The sequence below is a fragment of the Bombus bifarius genome, unplaced genomic scaffold (genome assembly GCF_011952205.1).
Source record: "Bombus bifarius isolate JDL3187 unplaced genomic scaffold, Bbif_JDL3187 scf7180000009243, whole genome shotgun sequence".
NCBI lineage: Eukaryota > Metazoa > Arthropoda > Insecta > Hymenoptera > Apidae > Bombus > Bombus bifarius.
This window is the reverse complement of record NW_022884989.1, coordinates 2,029,098-2,036,305: the sequence shown is the minus strand read 5'-3', so window position 1 is coordinate 2,036,305 and position 7,208 is coordinate 2,029,098.

Below are 7,208 nucleotides of genomic sequence, written 5' to 3'. Positions count from 1 at the left end.
TTAGTAATTAATAGATTTTCTGTGGCAAAATTTGATACCACACACAAAATGATAGTAACAACTTCTTCAAGAATTAATTTAATTCATTTGAAAAATAATATTTTTCTTATGGTTTGGCGAGTAGTCGGTAAATAAACAAAATATATATGGACGATCACGTTCTCAACTTATTTTAAAGAAATCAATTTCACTCGATTTAAGTTTCAGACATTTTTCACAATCTACCAAATACTGGAACATCTTTAGTGACACGAAGACGTTGCGTAGAATTAAAATAGATATCCGTTCGGTCAAACAAAGACGCTATCATTGCTACGTCTGGGGATAGGCGTGTGCACGCGAGCAGAAAGGAAAGAAGAAATCGAGTAGATGCGCATTTTGCAGGCTGCACCGCAAGTGCATCCTGGTGGTTCGATCGTATGACTCTGACCTTGTCTGGATGTTCACCCCACACGTTTGGTTCGTTCGTTCGTTCGTTCGCTCGATCCTGGTCGAGTCGACTTTGGGGCCAAGATAGAGCCGGCTCTCGCTTATGTAATTCGAAACGGGTCACGGCCAGGCACTCGAAAAACCCGCCTTTCTCCGTCGACATTTGAATCGGACGCATTGCAGAACGCTGAATATTAGCGTTTCTACTAGAAACTTTCGCGATGATGTACCGTATCGCGATATTAATCGTTAGATTATCGTGTACATCGAATATGAAAGATCAAAGATCGATGAAGATTTTATTCGAAAGCGAAAAATATTGTGCGAAGTGGGTGATATTTTAAGGAACGATGAAAATAATTGTTAAATGATCGCGTAAGTAACACGAGTATTTTATCCAAGTGAAGGAAGTTAATAAAAAAAAAAAAAAATGGAATAAAATTCATACGTTAAGAGATAATATCGTTCGAACTGTTTCAAATAATTACACGCTTCTTTCCACGCTGTAATACAAGCGTCGAAGTAAATTAAAAATCTAACATTTATTAAATTTATAAAATTTATTTAAAATGTAAAATCGCGTAGAACGAACACGGCATCGTGATCTGATGTAAGCAAATAACTACAATACGTAAGAAAAATTTCAGTTAAGTTACGAAACTTTTAACCACTATCATCGGCAAAAATCTAATTTTCTTTACACAACTTCTCTTACCAAACTATCGCACATGCGACAAAAAAGCTTGAAATTAGCATCAAGCATGAGAAAAGAGAAAATTAATGCAGTAAATTCAAAGCAATTCCCTCGAAGTCGATTATGAACTTCCTTCGTGCCAATGTCATACTGTCGGATTAATTTCACGAAACCTTAATCAAAATTTATCGTTCTTCGACAAAATCGATTTTGTTCTGCTTATCTTAGCAACGCGTACAACATTCAAAACACTGTGTCTACTCTATAAACAGTCTATTTAGCCAACTCGTCCAAGGATACGGCTCCACGTTGTTCTACCGATATGATATGTCACGGTGCTGTTCAACCGCCAGCGACGGGAAATTGCGTTTGTCGACGTCGGCAGTCGTTGCGTTAATTCCCCCGCATTGCAGAATCCTTAACGCAACCAGTCGTTTGGCAAGAACGTGTCGGCTGAAAATTAACATTGTGTTACCCGCAATGAGGCATATCGATCGGTGGATACCACGAAACGATCACGATCGTCTTAACATGAAGGCAAGCAGCAACGCAGGAACTGGTTTTACGTTTACGGGATATTATCTGATAAGTGGAAGACAGTAACACACTGGTGAACCTGAGGAACCCTAGATAAGCCTCTATTTTTAGGCTTACGAATTCCGGTTGCGTTATGTAAAGCGTACTTTCTTTTCTTAAAATCTTTAACAAGAGACTACGTGTTATACTTTTTACCAATACTAAGTTTCGATTGTAAATTTTGAAACGTCGTTGTTTATACCCTGTACTAGATTTCTTCTTTTCATTTATAGTATCGTAATCGTTGTTCAGACATTAATTTTGAAATTTCTTTTGCGATATATCTTCTGCTATGCGATATTACTGTTACTAACGATGACATATCGACGTAAAGTCAAATCTCTGTTAATAGAAATGTTTCTTCAAAATTAAAACGATTTTCAAAATTAAATAATTTTGTCCTCCGTTCATTTTCGATCCAATTCGGGTGTTTCTTTTTCCTCTTTCAACTTTCTAATCTTTAGGAAAATAAAAGGAAATCGTTCGTAGGTCTAAAGAAACGAGATTGCCGTTAGATAAGTACGCCCGTAACACGACCTAATAGATTTTCGAGTATGGAATAAATTAGCGTTTCCCCGAAGAAAACCTATACTCGCTCCTTGACCTGAGCTCGGCCATGAAAGTGGCGCTATCATCGTGGTGGTAGCGCGTTCTCTGTTAGCAGTGTTCCTCGAACAACGGAACTGATTATCCACGTGCATCAAAGCGAGTCGACGATGGTGCCACGCACGATGTTACAGCGAAGGAGCAAATCTTCCTCTGAAAAGAAAAGAGATAAAAGCGGTAGGTAAATTGGAGAGCGTCTGGAACCACGCACGGAGCCACGGTGAGGATGATTTTTTAGAACGAAGGGATCGTAAAACGCCGGTTTTACGCTTACGAAATAATTTATGTAATCCAAAGCTGGGGGTCGCGGTAAAATTAGACAACCCCGTGTATGATCATGGCCGGCAACACGGCCACCGTCATCTCTGTATTTACGAACGCATCGTTGCCCTACGAACGGATACAACAAGTAACGTTTTACGATCGAGTTTTGTGGAACAGCGAAACAGACGTGCCGTTTGACACGAGAATAAAAGAAAGAAATTTTCGTACGGCGTAAAAAAGAGAAATTATGAAACTATGAAAGACGAGGTTCGTAGTTTGAAACGAAATTAAGGACAGATCGACTGTATGACACGAGAATAGCAGATTTATTAGCTTTTAATCAATACGTAGGTAGTTAATGAATTTAGATGTATGCATATAATGATTCGCTAGAAATAGATCTATTTCTCGATACATTGATTTAAGCTTTGTTCGCATTATGGCTTCTTCGATCGAATCAAATTAATTTCTATTGGAACAGTTTCCTCTTAACGTTAACCAAACGGATGGTATAACTCATTTTTATAACATATTTTATGCTAATCAAAACCGGAAAGAAGTTTACAACATATAATAAATAACGACAAGTAATGAATCATATGTGCAATTATCCAAGCAGATATTGCATCATAAAAATAGATATTATTACAAGGTAGCGGACATAAAAATTTTATAGTTTCTTTTCAAACGACAATACGACGCTGCATTTCAACATTGTATTTCGCTTGTGCAACGCCAATTCCTAACGCTAAACAATCGAATTATATCACCCACATATTCAATGCGACGAAACGAGCAACATGCAACAAATACACGTACTAAACCAATTTTCTACAAAATTTGCCACTCATCTCCGTGTCAGAGATTAGATAATTGCCTCGGCCGAAGAAACAATCGTATCTTTGCAATAATCTCGATGATAACTGCTTGCGGCGAAACCGCAATTATTCCGTGGCGCTAAACACGGCATGGAACCGATCGCCAAATGCCTCGAGTACCTACGACGATCCGTTGCAAGCCATTTAGGGCGCAAAGTCGATTGCAAAGTAGATTTTCTCGCGGACGTGTCCCTCTTTTGCAATTGGGTGGCGTTCGACGCGAAACAATAGACGACGATCGCCATCGCTTGATATTTTCAGAAAAAGGATCGTGGGTAGATGATCGTGAAGCCCGTTTCTTGCGTCACGATTCTGTTTGTACAATTTTAACGACATCGTCGATAAAACGCCTTGTTACGAAACTATCCAACAACGAATACGAGATATTTCGAATTTTCTCCTCGAATTATAATATTTCATATTAATTGAATTATAATATTACGTTAATTATCTAACGTATCGAATATGGCAGAAGTTCGTTATTTTAGCTCATCAAGGGATATACAGTTTACATAATTGGAATTCCCTGATTCTTCCTGCTACTTACTGATTTTTCTCTTTAAATATCAAAAGTTCGCGCTGGAATAAATGAATTCGTCTCACAAAAACGTCTTAACTGGAATCTCGTTCTAAATAAACGGAGCTATATCGTAGCTTTCTTTTTCCTTAAACAAAGGATCGAAGAATTAATCTACAGACCGTTTCAATTCGAATCTGCGCTTCGTTCGTGATTCCTCCACAACGAAGATCCTGATACCGAATCTCAGTCAACAACGTGGTGGCTTTTACCTTAGACCCTAAGAATACTCCACTCCAGAAGAATATTACAACGCCTCGAATTTCATAACGACTCCCCAACGGTTCCAGCAGCCGTGGCAGAATCCGTTGCACGTAACCTTTCATGCGCGTTTCTATTGTCGACTGTTCGAGGCTCGATGGTGACGAAATCGGCGTGCATTATGCCGACCTGCGAGCGGTTAACCGCGAGTAGGTGCCGCGAACCGAGCCGACCTCGTAGACGAACCTCGCGATTGCCATTACGAAATGTACCAGGATACGCGCTCCCGTGAGAGTCGGCGGGCTCCCTATTTCGTCGCTATGAGTACCTAGGTACTACGAGAAGAGGATTTCGCAATGCCAGCGACATGATCGCGATCGGAGTTAGTCGACTCGCTCAAAAATACCATGATTTGATGGAGCCGTGGGCGATCCACGACGCCGGAGCACGCGAGAGGACGAACCGGGAGAAGGCAATGTGTCGAAACGTTTGGTTACTTTGTAATCTGCGAGAGATGAAAAGGTACGAGAATGGATTTCGGAGTACGCGATCGAGCTCGGCAAGGCTATTATCGAAGATTACTGTTCTAACTACTTGATCTTTGTTCTACTTGATCGATGCGATTTGGTATATTAACGAAAATGATTACCGCTAATTCAGATAATTAGATGAAAGTTATTTCCAGCGAAGATAAAAGTTTTATCCGCGAAACAAGAATTTGCGATACCTGAGGATATCCGTATTATTTGTGAATTTATTGTGTGATACTTTTTAGAGGAGTTTTCGAAAATTAATTTACTTTTCCTACTTATTCTTCTCCTTACTTTGATTTTAAAAGATCTTCGAAATTTAATTATAAACTTGTACCATAAATGAGCTATTGAAAGAAAAATATACGATTCTATGCAATTTAAGCTATATCTATGTGTATTTTGATAAAGAAAATCAAGGATCATCGCGTGACATGATAAAATTATCTAGATTCTACGAATGCTGTTAAACGGGGGAATCTTTGACGTAACGTATTGAGGTTGTTTGATGTATAAACAGAGAAACTCGTGGATGAATTGTAAGGTAGCAAGTATATTTTAATACAGAAGCGTAATTATAAGTAAAAATACAATTTGAGCTGGTCCAGATCCGCACGCTAGCTGTGTTACCCAATAACTGAGAACCCCGAAGCCAACGTCGCCTGTCTACCGTTTATGGTCTGTTTTCGTCGCAGTCTTTTGTCTATACGCTGTCGATGGCTTCGGTGCTTGAGAAAACTAAAAAGACCAGATGTAGAGTTTTCTTAGAAGTGGTGACCACTTCGACATAACGTTATGTCTACGACCGCTAATGCTAGTTATCTCGTAGGGGTTGTAACGTGAAGTTTCACGAGCAAGCAGACAAGTTATCGAAAATAATAAAACTGTGAATGCTAGAAATTTTTCTACGTCTGCATAGAAACGCTATTTATCATACGAAATTACCATACGAAATTATTAATCAATAACCGCTGCCTAATTTAAACGATTTTTAAGCAAATTTTAAGATTCAGCACCAAGTAATACATATTTTAAATCAACTACGATGTCTCATAAACCACACGAATCACGCGTGTTGCAAATTTTGCAAACTTTCTCTATTTCGAACATCGGGCTGCAGTTCTGACTTACGAAACTGAAGATAATCGTTCGAGATAAGAGCAATCCGCGAGAACTCGCGTGACATGTGTCGCTTTCGATTGCGTATTACACGATCGTAAAAGGGAAATACAGTTGAATGCGTTCAGAATCGCAATGATTATCAGCGGCGACTAATTATACTCGTGACGGATCTTTTCTTTCGGAAAGATGTATCGTCGTTCCCGATGAATGTTAATTGGGGAATGACTGATTAGATATGCGCTTACGTAATACAGCATATGCGTGAACATATGTAAAAGATCCATGATATTTCAGTGGTAGCAGATTGAGATCAGATAAAAGACAAAAGAAAGAAGGAGAAATAAGATTATCTTGCCTTAAATGTCTGATTTTTTGTTCCAGTGTTTCTGTAGACCGTAGACCGCCATTTAGCGGTAGTTTACGGATGATTTCGGAGCTACTTTGTATCATCGTCTCCAGCTAACTTGAGTTACATCATACACGACGTTAAGTGTCAGTGAATCACTTTCCGTCCACTGATCAACGGATGACCTCATTTGACTAACAAGTTTATGAGTCAAACCGTTGTATTAAGGCAATCATGGGATCGCAGACGGTCCTTTTTAATCTTTGTCCGCGAATGTTCGTAGACGGTCGTTCGTTCGAAAAAGAGGAACAAATAAAAAAAAAGAATTAAAGAAAGAGAATAGAATACGCGTTGACTGTGTGTCGCAGGGATACAATGTTTTCTTCTATGGTTATCTCCAACTTATTGATAATATATTGCCTTTACGTAAGCGTTCGGAAACTTTGGAAAAAATTAGTACACCGCAGACATTGTTTTGTACGTTTTCTGTTTTTAACGTACTGTTATCTTCTTCCTTTATGTAAACACAAATATCGTTCCGATAAAGAGGAGAATTTAGATAAAAAAGCATCGAATAAAATTTTTGTTATTCAGACTAAGCCTTCGTTGCGACTAAGTTATGCCCTAATCTCGCGTTTATCTGCTGCAAATATTGTGTACTCCGTTATTGAAACGTAACGCATACGACGCATCTATGATAATTGTCTATGAATTAGTCACGTCTGAAGCGTTTCCTCGACGATTAATTAACAGTTATCGAGAGATTCCAATTAATCTCGTTCGCTTTTATTAATTCGAAATTATTCATTTCCTATTGCTCTTTTTCCCTCGTTCGCTACTTTTTCCACCGTTCGTTCTATTCGTCAAACGAAAGAATACACAATTACAAAGATATTGTCCAGAATCAGCGCGAACGACGATCTAATTTATAGATCATGCCCGTGCACCTTCGTAATGATGTTCTCGATTTTTTATTACTCGTGTG